At 38.3% G+C, this 20,139-nt stretch overlaps 1 protein-coding gene across 13 annotated transcripts in view; it reads left to right on the plus strand.

Annotated features, from left to right (window-relative positions):
• The window catches only part of CHODL (chondrolectin), a 593,574-nt gene that overhangs the window by 341,678 nt on the left and 231,757 nt on the right, over window positions 1-20,139 (plus strand). For 4 of the 13 annotated variants that reach the window (XM_081572700.1, XM_081572695.1, XM_081572701.1 and 1 more), the window contains exons 2-3: window positions 11,745-11,839; window positions 12,834-12,977. The exons of 7 other annotated variants lie outside the window; for them this stretch is intronic. The gene's annotated coding sequence lies outside the window, so the exon portion shown is untranslated. The remainder of the gene's footprint in view (window positions 1-11,744; window positions 11,840-12,833; window positions 12,978-20,139) is intronic. 2 more of the 13 variants (XM_081572706.1, XM_081572694.1) reach the window with 1 other exon arrangement.

The following is a 20,139-nucleotide window of genomic DNA, read 5'->3' on the forward strand; positions in this document are numbered from 1 at the left end:
TCAGTTTGTTTATCATTCCAAAAAACCAGCTCTTAGTTTCATTAATTCTCCCCCCACCCTTTTTAAAGTCTCTGTTTCATTTATTTTTGCTCTGATCTTCATTATTTCTTTCCTTCTACCAATTTGGGGTTTTGTTTCTTCTTCTTTTTCTGGTTCCTTTAAGTATAAGGTTAAAGTGTTTATTTGAAACTTTTCTTGTTTCCAGAGGTAGGCTTGTATCACTATAAACTTCCCTCTTAGAACCACTTTTGTACATCCCACGGATTTTGGATCACTGTTTCTGTTTTCATTTGTCTCCAGTTATTTTTTTATTTCTTCTTTTATTTCCTCAATGACCCATTGGTTGGCTGGTAGCATAATATTTAGCCTCCACATGTTTGTGGGGTTGTTTTTGCAGTTTTCTCATTATTATTGTTTACTCCTCTCATAGCATTCTGATTGGAAAATATGCTGATATGATTTCAATCTTCTCAATTTTATTGAGACTTGTTTTGTTGTCTTGCATGTGATATATATCCTGTATAATGTTCTGTGTGCACTTGAAAAGAATGCCTATTCCACTGCTTTTGAATGAAACATTCTATACGTATCTCTAAACTTCCTCTGCTGTAATGTATTCTCTAAAGCTAGTGTTTCCATACTGATATTATATCTGGATGATCTGTCCATTGATAAAAATAAGGTATTGAAGTTTCCTACTATTATTGTGTTACTGTCATTTTCTTTTTTTTATATTTGTTAATACTTGCTCTCCATGTTTAGGTGTTCTATGTTGGGGCCATATGTAAGAATATATATATATGTGTGTGTATGTGTGTGTGTGTGTGTGTGCACATGTGTATACATATTAGGGCTTCCCTGGTGGCTCAGTGGTAAAGAATCCACCTGCAATGCAGGAGACACAGGAAATGCGGGTTCGATCCCTGGGTCGAAATGATCCTCTGGAGGAGGGCGTGACAACCCACTCCAGTATTCTTGCCTGGAGAATCCCATGGGCAGAGTCTGGTGGGCTACAGTTCATAGGGTCGCAAAGAGACATGACTAAAGCAACTGAGCATGCACGTACATATATGTATATATAGATATGTGGATATAATTGTTATATCTTATTGCCGTATTGTTCCCTTTCTCATTATGTTATATCCTTCTTTGTCTCTTCTTACAGCTTTTATTTTAAAGGCTATTTTGATCCCTGGGTTGGGAAAATCCCTTGGAGAAGGGAATGGCTACCCACTCCAGTATTTTTGCATGGAGAATTCCATGGACAGAGGAGCCTGGCCGGTTACAGTCCGTAGGGTCGCAAAGAGTTAGACTGACTCAGTGGCTGAGCAACTTTCACTTTCATTTACAAGTATTGTTACTCTAGCTTTCTGTTTACATTTGCTTGGAATACTTTTTTCCATCCCTTCACTCAATCTATTTGCGTCTTTAGATATGAAGTGAGTCTCTTGTAGCCAGCATATAGATGGGTCTTGTTTTTGTATCCATTTGGCAATGGCACCCCACTCCAGTACTCTTGCTTGGAGAGTCCCATGGACGGAGGAGCCTGGTGGGCTGCAGTCCATGGGGTCGCGAAGAGTCAGACATGACTGAGCGACTTCCCTTTCACTTTTCACTTTCATGCATTGGAGAAGGCAATGGCAACCCAGTCCAGTGTTCTTGCCTGGAGAGTCCCAGGGATGGGGGAGCCTGGTGGGCTGCCATCTACGGGGTCGCACAGAGTCAGACACGACTGAAGCGACTTAGCAGCTTAGCAGCAGCCATTCTATTTCTTTGATTGGAGCATTTAGTCCATTTATATTTAATTATTTGACAGATACTTATTGCTATTTTATTCATTGTTTCTGTAGTTCTTTTTCATTCCTTTCACCTTCTTTTGCTCTCTTCCCTTGTGATTTGATTATTATCTTTAATGTTATGTTTGGATTCCTTTCTCTTTTTTGTATATCTATTACAGATTTTTGGTTTGTGGTTACCAGGAGAAATAAACATATATGTATATAATTAAATTGATAATCTTTTAAATCTAAATTGATTCTAACAGCTCTGCACTTTTACTCCCTCCAATTTAATATTTTTGACAACATATTTTGCATCTTTTATGTTTTACCTTTTTATTGTTTTCCTACTAGCTTAATAAGTGCTTGAACTCTTATCTTTACTGTATATTTGCCTTTACGAATGTGATTTTTTCCTCCTACAATTGTCAGATTTTTAGTTTTAGCCTTTTCTTTTTCATTTAGAGAAGTCCCTCAAACATTTCTTGTAAAGCTAATTTAGTGGTGCTGAGCTCTTAACTTTTCTATAAAACTCTATTTATCTTTCAAAGAGAACTTTTTTGATTAGAGTATTCTTGGCTGTGTTATTTTTTTTTCTTTTCTTTCATCATTTTTATTATATTGTGCCACTCTTTTCCGGTCAGCAAAGTTTCTGCTGAAAATTTATCTGACAGTCTATGGGTGTTCTTCTGTATATAACTGTTTGCTTTTCTCTTGCTGTCTTTAATATTCTCTCTTTATCTTTAAACTTTACCATTTTAATTACAATGTGTCTTGATGTGGATCTTTTTGGGGTGATATTTTTTGATACTCTATGTTTTCCTGGGACTGGATGTCTGTTTCCTTCCCCAGGTTAGGAAAGTTTTCAGCTATTATATCTTCAAATATGTTCTCTGTCCCTTTCTCTCTCTCTTCCCCTTCTGATACCCCCAAAATGTGAACTTTACTATGCTTGATATTGTTTCAGAGGTCTCAAAGTGTCCTAATTTTTTGATCTCTGTTTTCTTTTTTCTTGGCTTGGGTGAATTTCTACTACTGTGTCTTCTAGTTCCCTGAACCATTCCTTTGTATCATCTAATGTACTGTGGAATTCTTCTAGTTAATTTTTCACTTAGTTACTGAGTTATTCAGCTCTATTCAGTTCCTCTTTATATTTCTAACTCTTTGTAAAGCTTCTCACCCTGATCATCCATTCTTCCCCTAAGTTCACTAAACGTCTTTAAGATCATTACCTTGATCTCTGTATTAGGTAGATAGTTTTGTGCAGTTTGCTTAGTTCTTCTAGAGTTTTATCTTTTTCCTTTGTTTGAAGCATATTCCTTTGCAACCTCATTTTGCCTAATTCTTTGTATCTATTTGTATGTATTCAGTAGATTGTTTACATTTCTCCATCTTGGAGAAGTGGCCTTATGTTGGAGTTGCCCTACAGACCCCAGTAATACACTCCATTCTGGGCACAGCTGGGGGCTTGGGAGTTCTCATGTTGGTTTCAGCCTGCCTGTGGATGTTGCTAGGTCCCCACAGAACTGGCGGCTTTGCTTGTGAGGTCTTATACTGGGCAAACCAGCTTGGTGGGCAGGGCTGGGTCCCAGTACTAATAAGCTAGAGCGAGAATTCCAACATGATGTTTGCCAGTGCCAGTGTCTTTATGATAGTACATTCTCCCCAAAACAGCTGCCTCTAGCATCTGTGTCTTCAAGGGGAGTCCCACTGACCTGTTGCTTCTCTGAGAGGCTCTTCAAGATTAGCAAGTTGGTCTGATTCAGGCTTTTATTAAATTACTCCCTCGATGCTAGGTCTCAGAGGGTGTAAGATTTTGCCTGTGCCCTTTGAGCATGTATGTTAGTCACTCAGTCATATCCAACTCTTTGCAACCCAATGGACTGTATGAGGAGCCACTAGGCGTTGCCATTCTCTTCTCTAGGGGATCTTCCCAATCCAGGGATTAAAATCTGGTCTCTCACATTGCAGGCAGATTCTTTACTGTTTGAGCCACCAAGGAAGCCCTTTGAGAGTGGAGTCTTTGTTTCCTGTTGCCCTCTGGCTTTCCCATATGCAAGCTCTGCTGGCCCTCAAAGTCAAACATTCTGGGGACTTGTCTTCCCGGTGCAGGATCCATGGACTAAGGAGTCCAGTGTAGGGCTTAGACCTCTCGCTCCTTGGGAAGAAGCTTTGCAGTTTCGACTATTCTCCTGTTTGTGGGTCACCTATCCTGGTGTGTGGGTCTTGACTATACTGTTTCCCTGCCCCTCCTACCCCTCTCATGTGGTTCTTTCTTTATATTTTTAGCTGTGAAAAATCTCTCCTGCTAGTCTTGTCATGCTCATTGATAGTTGCTCTGTAAATAGCTGTAGTTTTGGTGGGCCCATGGGACAGGTTGAGCCCAGGGTCCTCCTACTCTGCTATCTTGCCCACTCCCCAGAATAAGATCTTGTTTGTAACCAAGAATACAGAAATTATTACCAGGAGTGGAAATAGATGGAATATAACATAGTAGGGACTAAAGGCAGTGAGAATATTTTTAAGATTCTCAAAAAAATAATCTGGAAATTCATTATATGCATTAGTGATATAGTTATTTAAACTAAATTAAATTTTACCTGTAGTCAATTATATTAAAGTATCCTTTGAAAGCAAATCTTTCGAAAATATAGTGTCTCTTGCCTTAGAAAAATAGGATAGGTAAAAAAAAATCAAGGACTGTGAGGTTGGGTGGCTTTTTTTTTTAACAGTACTGGACGGGGCAGAGAGGTTGAATGACAATTTTAAGTGCCTAGATTCTCAGCTCAAGGCACTGATCTTCTATGACTTTTCCAAAGATTCACTAACCTTTTGAAGCCATAGGGCTGAGTTAATCAGGACCCAAATGTATACTTTGATCCAATTAGTTACTAAATTACTATATCAGCTGACTTTTTGGTCCATGATATCGCTTAGAAAAAGGTCTGGAAACTGAGAATTGGGATAGAAATATCTATGATAATGTGAGTTAAGTTTGGTTCAGTCGCTCAGTCATGTCTGACTCTTTGCGACCCCATGGACTGCAGCACATCAGGCTTCTTTGTCCATCACCAACTCCTCGAGCCTACTCAAACTCATGTCCATCGCATTGTGATGCCATCCAACCATCTCATCCTCTGTCGTCCCCTTCTTCTCCTGCCTTCAGTATTTCCCAGCAGCAGGGTCTTTTCCAGTGAGTTGGTTTTTCACATCAGGTGGCCAAAGTATTAAAAATTCAGCTTCAGCATCAGTCCTTCCAATGAATATTCAGGACTGATTTCCTTTAGGATGGACTGGTTGGATCTCCTTGCAGTCCATGGCACTCTCAAGAGTCTTCTCCACCACCACAATTCAAAAGCATCAGTTCTTTGGCACTCAGCTTTCTTTATAACCCAACTCTCACATCCATACATGGTTACTGGAAAAACCATAGCTTTGACTAGACAGACCTTTGTTGGGAAAGTAATGTCTCTGCTTTTTATTATGCTCTCTAGGTTGGTCATAGCTTTTCTTCCAAGAAGCGAGTGTCTTTGAATTTCTTGGCTGCAGTAACCATCTGCAGTGATTTTGGAGCCCTCCAGAAGAAAGCCTGTCACTGTTTCCATTGTTTCCCCATCTATTTGCCATGAAGTGATGGGACCAGATGCCATGATCTTAATTTTCTGAATGTGGAGTTTTAAGCTAACTTTTTCACTCTCCTCTTTCACTTTTATCAAGAGGCTCTTTAGTTCTTTTTCGCTTTCTGCCATAAGGGTGGTGTCAGCTGCCTATCTGAGGTTATTGATATTTCTCCCAGCAATCTTGATTCCAGCTTGTGCTTCGTCTAGCCTGATGTTTCACATGATGTGCTTTGCATATAAGTTAAATAAGCAGGGTGGCACTATACAGCCTTGATGTACTCATTTCCCGATTTAGAACCAGTTTGTTGTTCTATGTTCAGTTCTAACTATTGCTTCTTGACCTGCATACAGATTTCAAGGAGGCAGGTAATGTAGTCTGGTATTCCTATCTCTTGAAGAATTTTCAACAGTTTGTTGTGATCCACATGGTCAACGGCTTTGGTATAGTCAATAAAGCAGAACTAGATGTTTTTCTGGAACTGTCTTGCTTTTTTGATGATCCAACAGATGTTTGCAATTTGATCTCTGGTTCTTCTGCCTTTTCTAAATCCAACTTAGATGGCTGGAAGTTCATGGTTCATGTATTTTTGAAGCCTAACTTGGAGAATTTTGAGCATTACTTTGCTAGCATGTGAGATGAGTGCAATTGTGCAGTAGTTTGAGTATAATTTGGCATTGCCTTTGTTTGGGACTGGAATGAAAACTGACCTTTTCCCGTCCTGTGGCCACTGCTGAATTTTCCAGATTTTCTGGCTTATTGAGTGCCAATGATGTGAAGCACTTTGCAAATCTTAAATTGCTGTCTCTGTTAAGTCAGTCATGCCAACCAATGCAAGCCTTCCTGAAAAAGTTATCCTCTTTGTGCCGAGAGATGTCATAAGTTTTTAATCTCTGGAAGATTCTTTACTAAGGTAACTTTCCTCATTTTTACTCAGAATTATTTTGTTTATTTATTTATATATTTTTTGAGAATTATTTTAATTGTTTGCTTGGTCAGTTTTCAAATACAAATTGAAACTTGTACTTAATGATGGCCCATATTTAATGAAGGAGAGATGCCAGAAACTTCTTGATACTAATGGAGAAGTAGTTCAAAGACTTCAGGAGACTAAGGTGATGGGGTGAATTTATCTAACATGATCTAATGTGGCTCAGAATATATTTTACCAAGACCTTGAAAAAAATAAATTTGTGAGTAAAAAATGCTATTACTTTGGAAAGGGGTGTTAGAGGTTGCTCCCTGTAGACTGGGCACATAGCGAGATTTTGGAGGTGAAACTGATTCCTTGATAGTTGAGTTCTGGAGAGGACAGGGAGTCTCACTTTTCCATTACAGAAAACATGGGGAACAAAATTAGTGTGGTGTCAGAATGGCTTGCCTGCATCCCGTGTTAGATAGAAAGGAAGTCCATTAAGATGCTGCTTGATTTGAACTGAGGCCTGATGAATCAGTTTTTAGAGAATGTACATCCCTCTTCCTCATCATCAAATGAATCAATCCATTGAACCAGTATCTACAAGTGAAGGGAGTTTAAAGTACCTTTGAGGAAAAACAAACACATAGGTGAGACTCTTCATTCTAGGATTCTCTAAATTATCCTCTTTCCACTCGCCATCACGACTGTGTCACATTCATGATTAGTTGACAGTGCCTGTGAGTGCAAACTAATCTCTAGGAGTTCACAGTGCCACTGCAGACTGCCAGGTGATGTAGGCCCTTATGGAGAGTTAGCTGATAAATAGAATTTTGACCCAAGCAATAGTGCACCCCTGTGGAAGAGCAAAGGTTAGTGTCACAATCAAAAGATGTGGGCAGTTGATTTCTACTTCATCCTCATTTATCTTTACAATATGGCTGGTGCTAAAGATAGGTGAGTTCCAGAAAATGACAGGTGGTTACTTCAGTCACAGCTGCTGTTTCAAATGTGGTCTCCTTACTGGAGCAAATCAATGTACCCTGACACCTGGTATGTAATTAGTTATCTGAAAAATTGTTTTTCTTATTTCTTTTATTCCACTGAGTGCAAGATAGCAGGACTTTGAAAAGTTATCATTGCATCTTCAAAATTTGACTCAGGATTCCAACACATAGTTTTACTATATTGATTACATTATATTGGTTGGAACTGGAAAGAGGTTATCTTAATTGGGGTGGTATAACATGTGCCTGTTTTTAATTAATTCATTCAAAAATAGCTACTGAGGGTCAATTCTGTGTCAGTCATCTTTCTAAATACTAAAAATGAAAGAAAGAACAAGTTCCTGTCCTTTTGAGCTAACATGAAGAGGAGAGACTAATGATAAACAAATTAGCATGTAAATACATCAAATTCTGGTGTATGCTATACAGAAAAAAAAGCTCAAGGGAAATCGAGGAGGTCAGAGGATGGGACATTGTAACAATGTTGGATGTTAGTTTGAATGGAAGCCTGATGGAAGAGAGGATGTACATCATAAAAATATCTAGGGGGAAAAATTTCAAGTATAAGGAAGAAGAAATGTAAGGACTATAAAAGCAGTGGCCTGAATTTCAAGGTGGTAAGAGTAGCTGATACATAGTGAATGAGGTGGCCCTAGAAATACAGGCAGCAGATCATTTTGGGCATTGCAGGCCATCTTTTAAGTGAGGTGGGAAACAGATCATTTTATGAAGTGTGACATGATCCAAGTTTTATTTTAAAATGACCACTGTGGCTGATATATAATGAATACACTAGGTGGAAAATAGAATGAAGTTAGGAGGCTAAAAGCACAATGATTAAGATGAGAGGCAACTGTGTCTTAAAACAGGTTGGTAGTAGTGGAAGATAGCGAGAGATAATCACACTCTGGATACATTTTTAGGGTAAAGCTAGATAATTTTCTTGATGGTTTGAATTTGTGGAATAAAAGAAAGACAATAATTAGAGGTTTTGACCTGAGATTAGCCACATCAGAAAATAGCTACCACTCTTTGGGCTGGAGGAACCTCTAAAGAGAGTGGACATTTCCAGAGTCAAAAATTATGATTTATAGGAAAATTGTTGTGAGAGAAAATCCTATGGGTTCTTATCACAAGGTGAATTTGTTTTCCTTTTTTTCTCTTTTTCCTCACTATATCTGTCTGAGAAGAAGGTGTAACTGATGGTAATCATTTTACATTATATTTAAATCAAATCATCATGCTGTATACTTAAACCTATACAGTGGTATATGTCAATTATTTCTCAGTAAAACTTGGAAAAAAATTGGAGCCATCATGGATATAGAGCCAAGATGGGAGCTTCCCAGTGGATGAAGAAGCTCCAACTGGAGCAGACAGGGAAGTAGTAGCACTTGTTGCTTGAGCTCCCACAGGAAACTGAGTGAGGGGGTAGAAACAGTCCAGCTTTTATTTTACTTCTGCCCTCCAGGCTTCTGCCAGTGCCATCCAGTAGCTGAAAGGGTCTGGAAGCCAAAAAGGAAGGAAACAGGAGAAGGCAGGGAATGAATCTGAAAGCAAACAGGCAGGGGAACAAGATGGTGACCAAGAGGCAGTTGGATATGCTAGTTTGAACCTCAGGGCACAATGGTCTGAATACTTGTGCCCCCTATTTCATATGCTAAAACCATAACCTCCAGTGGGATGGCATTAAGAGGCAGGACCTCTGGGAGGTACTTAGAGCAAGAGGGTAGAACCCTTATGGTTGGGATTATAAAAACCCTTATGATTGGCTCTTATGAAAGGGACTCCAGGGGGTCATCTAGCCCCTCCCACCATATGATGACGCAGTGAGAAGTCAGCCATGTGCAACTTGATTGAGGGCCTTCTCCAGAACCCTGCCATGCTGACATCCTGACTTCAGATCTTCTAGCCTCCAGAACTGTGAGAAATAAAATTCTGTCATTTGTAACCCACCCAGTCTCTGGAATTTTGCTAAAGCAGCTGGAATAGACCAAGATGACAGACATATAAATTTGAATTTTTAAACTAAAAGTGATTTTTAAAGCTATAGAACTCAACTAGATACCTTGGGGGGGTGACTAGAAAAAAATGAAGAGAAAAGATCCAAGAATGGAAACCTAGGCCCTCTAATGTTAAAAGAGTGTGGGTGAATGAGCAAAGGACACAAAGAGAGTGCCCAATGAGATGGGAGAAGATCTGAGAGACTTGTGTCCTAGAAGTTATATGTAGAATTTATTTAAAGAAGACAGTGATTGGCCATATCAAATGCTGCTCACAGGTCAAATAAGATGAGACCTGAGAACTGAGTCACTAGTTTCAGTCTTATTTGTGTCACTGGTAATTTTAATAACAGGGCCAGGACTAGGGTAAGCCAAGTGAGGCATTTGCATTGGTTGCCAAAAATCTCAGTATTTTAGTGCAATTAAATGATATCTTAATACACAATGTTACGAAAATAAAAAATTAATGCAAAATCCAAAGGGAATGCAATATTCAAAGTTTAGAAAATTAAAGAATTATAACAGTACCATGCTAAGCCATACTGGAGACTGAGGCAAAAGGAAATATCAACAATACTGAGCCTGTCTTCTAAACATTCAATTATTTCACTGTGACCTTTGGCATTAATTTTGACTTTGAAATATTCCCTGAAAATTATTTCTCTTCATAGATGAATTTTTATTGCCTCTTGCATTTTGTACCTGACACAAGGTACAAATTTTATTGCCCCATTTATCTCACTGTAGTGCTGTTCCTGCTTAACAGAAGTATTTTCATTTGAGAGATAAGGGTGAAAGCTTAATTGGAGATTGGGGAGGGAAGCGTTGGTGGATTGAGGAGAGAGGAGAGTGAATGGATCAGGGAAGGACTGGATGATTTCTCCTCCAGCCTGGATCTAAGAAAGAAGAGACATGAAACAGATCTTCATCCTGGTGCCTACCCACATATGACTTGCCACTTTCATGTAACTTAATGAAGAAATACATGTTTGTTTTTCCAAGGTTCTGCAATTTGGGAGTTGTTACCACACTGAAGATGATCTATAAACATTCTCTTCCGTTGGGAGTAGAAGTTTGAGATATCTTACTAAGTAAAGAATCTTAATTAGCAGAGGCACTGTTTTAAGGGAAAGGGAATATAGTGCTTATATTTTATGGGTCATTGTGTTTTGAATATTTTAGTTAGTTGAACTAGTTTTAAATTTCTTCTGGTCATTTTCTTTTTCTATTCTAATTTAAGGGAGTTGGTTATGGTAAAATTTACAATTTATTTCACTGATTATAGAATATCCACATAAAGCAGTGAAAAACTATAGAGAGGATAATGATAATCTAGATGAAGTAACTCATGAGGTTTTGGAAGGAGGAGATCCTTTTGTGACTATGCCAGGAAAATTTAATTGTATCATTAAAATTTTTGCTTTGGAATGGTAAATATGATAAGCTTGTAAATAGATCCTGGGTAGTGCAAGCTGTGAACTCTAACACATTTGAAAGGCATCAGAAAATGAGTAGGAGGCTCACTTTGCTTACTTTATAGAGAACTGGGTGGGACATAAAGTCCTTTTGACTGATCCCTGGAATCAGTGAGGTGGCCTGTGTTGTAGGCTCATACAAGTGGGTTCTCTACTTTGGCTTTGAAATCTTTGGGGGAGGGATGCAGACTCATAGACAGTTAAAGAGTTTTAAGTCTCAGTGTTAAATACTAATTCTGGTGGATACTGTGACATCCCATGAGTGCATGCTAAGTTGCTTCAGTTGTGTCCGACTCTTTGCGACCTCATGGACTGTAGCCTTCCAGGCTCCTCTGTCCATGGGATTTTCCAGGCAAGAATACTGGAGTGCGTTTCCCTGCCCTTCTGCAGGGGATCTTCCTGACCCAGGAATTGAACCCATGCTGCTTATGTCTCCTGCATTGCATTGGTAAGCGGGTTCTTTACCACTAGTGCCACCTGAGATAGCTTCTCATTAAACTGTACCATGGTGAGACTTGGACACATGCTTCCCTTGTTCTGAGTCTTGGATTCCAGTTTTCTCTCAGTTGTGTTAGTGACTGATGTACTTTCTAACCAGATATTATTGATTTGTTACACAAGTTTATTTATCTTGGCATATAACCAAGAATCCAGACTGGTACACCCAGATTCTGAAGGAAAGGTAATAAACCATTTCAGCAAAGATTAAAAAACTTCAAGCCAGAAGTAAAGCAAGTCTAGAACAAGATAAAAGGATGTTATAGTATCACTCCAGATGTCAGTTTGTAAACCCTGTGACATGCATTCCCATTTGTGAGTGTGTGTGTGTTAGTCGCTGAGTCGTGCCCGACTCTTTGTGATCCCGTGGACTGCAGCCCACCAGGCTTCTCTATCCATGGGATTTTCTAGGCAAGGATACTGAAGTGGTTTGCCATTTCTTTCTCCAGGGTATCTTCCTGACCCAGGGATCGAAGCCAGGTCTCCTGCACTGCAGGCAGACTCTTTACCGACTGAACTACCAGCCCAAATAAAGTCTCAGTAGGTAAGGACATGTTAAGGATGACTTTGACAGGATTCTTAATCACAAGTAAACAACCCAAATAGGTGAACAGTCAAACAATCCGACATGCATACTAGGATGTAATATGCAGACACAGAAAATAGTGAATTAGGTTGATCTAAGTCATCTCTTAGGAAATTCCATAAATACTTTTGTAGAGATTAGAGAAGTATATGTATAGTATTTGCTTTTTTAAACCACATCAGTGTTCAAGGAAGAAGCCAGAAGAGAACCCAAACTGAAATCACATTTTGGCAAATTGGCTTTTGGCCATCACCCACCAACAGAAATGGGCTTCCCTTGTGGCTCAGCTGGTAAAGCATCTGCCTGCAATGTGGGAGACCTGGGTTTGATCCCTGGGTTGGGAAAATCCCCTGGAGAAGGGAAAGGGAAAGGCTACCCACTCCAGTATTCTGACCTGGAGAATGGCGTTGCAAAAGTCCATGGGGTTGCAAAAGCCGGACATGACTGAGCGACTTTCACTTTCACTTTCTTTCACCAACAGAAATAAGCATTAAATAGAACACATACCCCATGCAAACATACACTTGTACTTCCTCTTACTATGAGCAACACAGTTTTATTTTTCTATTTTTCTTCCTATTTATCCTATTTCATATTTTACAATGATGATCATAACCAAATGATTGATTTCATGACCCACTGATTTATTAATATCCATGATTCAAAAATAATCATTTTTCACAGGTATACCTGTTACTTCTCTGTCTTCACTTTCTTAATTTCTTCATGTGATGTTAACAATTGATCCCTCCTGTAGTATCCTGTGATAAAGCAGTTTTTCAACTTTACTAATCAATGTGTAGATTTATTTGTGGTGAGATGGCACTAGGTATAAGTCCTATAAGCTCAGACCACGGGGAACAAATCACCATGGCTTGGGGAATGATCAGAACATAGTTGCTTACTCAGAACAGGGTAAATCTGTGAGTGATAACCCATTTTTATTTTGCAGTTATCAAAGTTCTTTCACATAACTCTCCACTTCTAATGAAGTGGTGAGATAGAGACAACAAGAATATATTTACAGAAGGGACGATAAGAACATTCTGAAAAGAACTCAAGATAGAAAAAAAGAATTAAGACCATTACATACAAGGTTAGTTCAAAGATGTCTCATTTAAAATAATATACAGCTTAAAGTCTGCATACAATGGAATATTGTGTGTGTGTGTGTGTGTTAGTCACTCAGTTGTGTCCCACTCTTTGAAACCCCATGGACTGCAGCATACCAGGCTTCCTTATCCTTCAGTATCTCCCCGAGTTTGCTCAAACACATGTCTACTGTGTTGATGATGCCATCCAACCATCTCATCCTCTGTCATCCCCTTCTCCTCCTGCCCTCAGTTTCCCAGCATCAGGGTCTTTTCCAATAAGTCGGCTTTACACCTCAGGTGGCCAAAGTATTGGAGCTTCAGCTTCAGTATCAGTCCTTCCAATGAATATTCAGGGTTGATTTCCTTTAGGATTGGCTGGTATGATTTCCTTACTGTCCAAGGGACATGCTTAGAAATCAGAATCTAAATTATGATCCTAGCTATGTGAGCAAAATATATTTACATAAAGAGATCTTAAGACTTGCCCCTCGGTAAGTCTATGGAGAGCCCCAAATGACTTCCTTTTTGTAAATTCATGGTCCAAACTGAAATATTAAGTCATATTTTATCCTATTTTAGGATGGCATCTATTTGGTGTAGTGATAATTCTGATTTGGGGCATTCATAATGGTTGGGATTTATGCTGCCCTAATGTCAAGGGCATACTAAATAATTATCCCTTGTGTAAACACATTGAAAATGAACCTGAGAGATTTACAGCTATTATTTATTAACTCACAGTATATGTGTTTATTAAAATTTCTATCCTCGTAACATCTTAAGAAGATATATGTTTTGCTTTTGTGTGAGAATGGAATAGAAAGTATAAATCTGTAGTTGTAATAGTTAGGGGTGAAAGCAGGGGTAAGGATTAAAGGTCCCAAGTTCCCAGAGTCCTATAGAAAATGACACAGGTTCGATGAAGGTCCCTGAATCTGTGCACCATGAACACATTTTGCTCCTTTCTCATTCCTACCTCTTAGGAATCTTAGTATTTAATATAAGATTTTAAGGTTCAATCTTAATTTTGTAATCACTTTTCATGAAATCCAAAAATAGTAATTAAGATGGATTATTGCCTATGCTTATTGATTCTTAGACTCTTGAAACTGGTGTTCTTATTTCAGATCTCCTTTATATATATTTCCCATACACTTGATCTAAATCCAGAAATAATGGACTACTTTTTATTCTGTGTCCATGCCACTCTAGAACTCTGAACTTGATTTGCCCTTGTGGCTTCTGGTTCTAAGTTGTAGCTCCTCAGAGAACCTGACTATAAGTGACTCACTAAACCTTGTTACTTATTGGAAAAACCCAACCCCTCCTACTCATATATCCCATCCTGATGCCCCCAAAACTCAACACTGGCACTGTATCAATTGTTTTTATTAATTAAAAAGTTAAAAGAACATTTAAAGCCTTTGTTGATTAATGTTTAAGTGATTTATGTTTTGTACTTTTTCTATTTAGCACTAATGAAAGAGATATGGAGACTTAAATTACTCTTGATTGGTTCCAAATGATCCTCCAAACATGGGCCAAGTTCATGGTCATGTTTCTTGTTGTTGTTTGTTTATTTTTACAAATAGATGTGCTCAGTTTCTCATGTCTGACTCTTTGTGGCCCCATGGACTGTAGCCCACCAGGCTCCTCTGCCTATGGAACTTTCCAGGCAAGAATATTAGAGTGGGGTGCCATTTCTTACTCCAGAGGATCTTCCCAGTCCAGGGGTGGAACTTGCATCTCTTGCATCTCCTGCATTGGCTGGTGGATTCTTCACCATTAGGGACCCCTGGGAAGCCACAGATGGATTACATTACAAAAATAAGGATATGACTTTACTCAGAAAATTCTTTAAAAAGCAACATGTTAATTATTCAACCAACTTATAAGAATGAATTCTTATCACTTATATGTTAAGGAGCCCTATTTATTTTTGCCTATGAAATAACATATTTACAAATAGCTCATAAAGAAGCATGGTCATGCTGCTAAGTCGCTTCAGTCGTGTCCGACTCTGTGCGACCCCATAGACGGCAGCCCACCAGGCTCCGCCGTCCCTGGGATTCTCCAGGCAAGAATACTGGAGTGGGTTGCCATTTCCTTCTCCAGTGCATGAAAGGGTAAAGTGAAAGTGAAGTCGCTCAGTCGTGTCCGACTCTTAGCGACCCCATGGACTGTAGCCTACTAGGCTCCTCCGTCCATGGGATTTTCCAGGCAAAAGTACTGGAGTGGGGTGCCATTGCCTTCTCCATGGTCATGCTAGTGTTAGCAAAAGCCCCAGAATTCTTCATGCTTTACTCTTCCTCCTGCATGTGAACTGCCCTTTTCTGCACCCTCATCGCCTATCCTTTCACACTTTATTATCTTTATAAAAAGGAAGGAGACAACATACAAAATTAATTTAAGTAAAGGTCTGCATTACAACTGAAAGCCAATAACTGGCAGCCGTTTACCAAAGCACAGGCAAAAATCAATTTTAATTAGTATTTTTGGCTTTAATGAAAAGTGAATACAAAATTGGCATTTTAGCTAATACTGTTGAGATTTATGTTGAGGTGATACTAATTAATTTCCTGTTGAATTGCTGTGAACCTTTGATATCTGCAATAAGATCATATATTTGCTGATCCCAGGGCTACATCAGCATTTCAGTTTCATAACAACAGGCTTCCTAATGGTTTACAGACATATTTCACACTACTTCTCCTAAGTTTCAGGCTATTATTATTTTTTCCATAAAAGACTGTTATAGGCAATCAAATTTCATATCATTTTATTAATTAATTTTATTTAGTTTAATGTATCTTGAATGTTCGCCACAGAACCTGTTACTCCAACTACAGCTTTCTTTTGTTGTTACCAGTGGTATAGAAAGGACATGATATACTTTAAGTAGAGAACACTTAATGAATGATTTCTCTTTATTTTCTCACTTTTTCTCTTCTTTTTATTATATTAGTAATAAATTGCCTACTAAACTTAGTAATACATGTTTTAGATCCAATTGAAAGCAGGAAATAAAGAAATAAGCTTTACAACCACTCTTGTCATATGATTTGAGTTTCAGGTGCTCTTCAGCTTGCTTTAACTGTGATTTCTTCCTCTCCCCACATTTATTTAAAGAAAAAACTGATGACTGCAGGCTTAAAATATATATATATATATATATACTTTTGCCTTCTAGGCTAAAAATCTGCATGCTTGCATTAATTTTATTTGACCTGTGGTTAGAAAGTCATTTTATTCATTTGTTGTTGTTTTTGACTGTCATAGAGATATAGGAGGCATAATCTTGACTCAAATGCAAGGGTGGCATATGCAGAGAGAGAGGGATGGTGTTGGAATCCTGACTCTATCAATCATTGGCTTTGGGGCCTTGGGTAAATTACTTAACCTCTCTAAGCCTCACTTTTCTCACCTGTACAATGGAAATAACTTTTGAGTATTTAAAATATATAAATACCTTATTTATTTATTTATTTATTTTTATTATTTTTTTTTTTGTTTGGGGGCTAATTACTTTACAATATTGTAATAGTTTTTGCCATACATTGACATGAATCAGCCATCGGTTTACATGTGTTCCCCTTCCTGGACCCCCCACCCACCTCCCTCCCCATCCCATCCCTCTGGGTCATCCCATTGCCCCGGCCCCGAGCCCTTGTCTCATGCATCGAACATGGAATGGTGTTCTGTTTCACATATGATAATATACATGTTTCAGTGCTATTCTCCCAGAACGTCCCACCCTCACCTTCTCCCTCAGAGTCCATAAAATTGTTGTTCTATGCATCTGTGTCTCTTATTCTGTCTCGCGTATAGGGTTATCGTTACCATCTTTCAAAATATAAATACCTTAATGTAAAGCACTTAACCAATATCAGTTGTTATTTTGGAAATGAAATCCTATTTGTTAAAGTATTATCTTATTATGTACTGAAATATGTATAAACTTGGGTTATATTTTATTTAAGATCCAAGTTCAAGTCATGCAAGTGTATTTTTTTAACATAAGAATCTGAATGTAATTTAAGAATAAATTATTAATCACAAATTCAAAATGAGGGCTTCCCTGGTGGCTCTGTGAAAAAGAATCTGCCTGCTAATGCTGAAGATATGGGTTCAATCCCTGATCTTGGAAGATCCCACAAGCCGTGGAGCCACTAAGCCTTTGTGTCACAACGGTTGAGCCTGTACTCTAGAGCCTGGGAACCACAACTACTGAAAACCCTGTGTCCTGGAGCTCATGCTCTGCAACAAGAGAAGCCACTGCAATGAGAAGCCCGTGCACTGCAACTAGAGAGTAGGCCCTGCTTAATGCAACTAGAGAAAGCCTGTGCAGCAGTGAAGACCCAGCACAGCCAAAAATAAGTAAATAAATAAAAATTTAAAAATTCAAAATGGCAGAAAATATAAATTAGTAGCTATAGATTCTTCTTGTTGTTCAGTCGCTAAGTTGTGTCCGAGTCTTTGTGACTCCATGAACTGCAGCACACCAGACTTCCCTGTCCTTCACTATCTCTTGGAGTTTGCTGAAACTCACGTCCATTGAGTCAGTGATGCCATCCAACCATCTCATCCTCTGTCACCCCCTTCTCCTCTTACCCTCAATCGTTCTCAGCATCAGGGTTTTTTCCAATGAGTTGACTCTTTTCATCAAGTGGCCAAAGTATTGGAGCTTCAGCTTCAGCATCAGTCTTCCAATGAATATTCAGAGTTGATTTCCTTTAGGATTGACCAGTTTGATCTCCTTGCTATCCAAGGGACTCTCAAGAGTCTTCTTCAGCACCACAGTTTGAAAGCATCAATTCTTTGGCATTCAGTCTTCCTTATGGTCCAACTCTTACATCATTGTATGACTGCTGGAAAAACCATAGCTTTGACTATATGGACCTTAGTTTGCAAAAATTCTTAGAATTTTAGAATAGACTCAATAGAATAAATTAAAATAACTGAGTCATCTAGTCCAGTCTTTTTTCTTTAAAAAATTAATAAGCTAAGCCTCACACAAGTTAAATGACTTGGTTTATGATTCATTACTGAGTGTCAGAGGAAGGGCTCAGTTAAGTCTACTTTAGTAGCAAATTTTATGATCTTACATGTGTATTTTTACATGTCAAAGGGAGGCAATGTAAAATCTACTCACTACAGGTTAGCAATAATTTGTGAGAGAAAGCTACCTAATGTGGTTTAGATTTGGACAATGTAATGTGGGAAGTTGAACATTAAAAAAGGAACTCTTAGACTTTAGAGAAGTAAAAAAATATTGCTTCTTTTCATTCTTGCCCATAATGTTAGACAGACTATCACAGAAGCCAATAGATGGTGTACTATAGGTTTGAGGGACAAGTATACACTTAAAATCCCATCTAAAGTTTTTAAAACATCCACAGACATCCCTGTTGAAAAGCATCTGGGAATATTTTCTATTTTAAAGATTTCGGTTTTCATTCAGGAAGTAATATTTACTTTTTTCCCCAAAAAGAATTTTCAGAGCATGGCATACATATGAGTACACATATATTAATCAGGTCTTGGATGAATGGCTCTCTTCTATCTACCTTCCTGTGAAAACACTCTTACCCCACTTGACTGATATGGCCTTATGTTTGGGACCACAGGATCTGTAGAAGGTATTACATGCCTCAAAACTATGGCACATCTTTTTTTTGTGTTAGTTTCTTTGTGTATTTTTGTGTGTGTTTGTTTGGTACTGAGGAATCATAGAATTCTAAATAAGAGTGGAATATGAGGGATTATTTACTCTAAAATTCTCATTTTGCCAATGAGGAATTTGAAGAATTGGAGGAGTTATAAAACTTGCCATTGTTACCCAGCCAGTATGAAGAAGATCTGGGAATTAATCCAGGCAATCTAAACCATATATGGGTGATCTTTCCTTTATTCCATATATCCAATAGTCTACCAATAAGTTAAGCATTTGGTTTAAAATGAGCTTCTTATCGCATTACTAATATCATTTGATATTACTAAACTTCCATGTAAAATATTTTAAGAGAAAAATTCTCTGGAGTACAAGGTGAAATAATGGAGATAAGGATCTAGGGTGATGGCTTGGATGTGGAAATGCAGATGACCAGATTCTGGCCATTTTATTTCTTAACTAAATTCACAATACTCGTATGCATACAGCAAAATGACAATGTTAAACTATAGTGGGTAATTTAAATTGCTCTTTGTGACTTGGAGAAATATCTATATGAGATGGCAAATTACAGTTATAAGATTGCCTCATAGGTTTAGAGCAGGAGAAGCTGGTTAAATTCTTTTAATGATTAGGTCACTGAGATGATTGCCAGATGAATCCAGGCCCACTGTAGGAGCAGGTTGGCCTAGAAGAACCAGACTATTCATTGCAGGACTGAGTTCAGAGTCGCTTGATCTGTGTAGTCACAAAGAGCCCACACTTAAAAGGGACCCATCCTTGGTTAATGCTCTGTTACTGCAGTCTTGAAATTCTCAATGATGTTATCTTTGCAGTTGTGCTTTTTAAGTGAAGTCTGATGGGACAATGGAACATGTCTGTGAGCAGAAGAGATACACGCGGTATGTGTGTCTGCTATTTCTTGACACTCCATCCTCACGTTGTGTTCAGGATGCTCCATAAGCATAGAATGCCAGTGGACTTTAGTGAATGGGACTTCAAAGAGACTCAGAGCTTGTTAGCTGCACTGAGGAAACAGGGTGCTGACAGCCCAAGAGGCCATGCTTTTTGTTCTAGCCAGAACTTGCTTAAAGAGCAGAAAGAAGACAAACACAAATGACCACAGAACCCTGTTATGTTCCTTCTTACTCATGCTACTCCTCTATTTAGCCAACAGTTTTTCATGAAAAGATGACATAAAAGGTTAAAGAAAGAGAAACCTGTAATTCCCTTTCCTTTCAATCTTTTTTTCACTCATCAGTAGCCAGAAGTAGAAACTGTAGGTAAAATCTGCATGTATTAAGAAGTGAAATAAAAATGGTTGAGTCACTTTTGTGCTGTTTCCACTTTTCTAGTATGAATGAATACACATGAGTATATGAGCTCCCAAACCAATTTGTATGATGTTGATGATTTAGCATACAAGTTAAATGCTCTTATAATTTCACTAAAAACTAACATTGTGCAATATCAAGATAAACAGTAAAAGCCAT

This window comes from Giraffa tippelskirchi, chromosome 2, assembly GCF_054371585.1.
Source record: "Giraffa tippelskirchi isolate mGirTip1 chromosome 2, T2T-mGirTip1v1.2.pri, whole genome shotgun sequence".
Classification (NCBI taxonomy): Eukaryota; Metazoa; Chordata; class Mammalia; order Artiodactyla; family Giraffidae; genus Giraffa; species Giraffa tippelskirchi.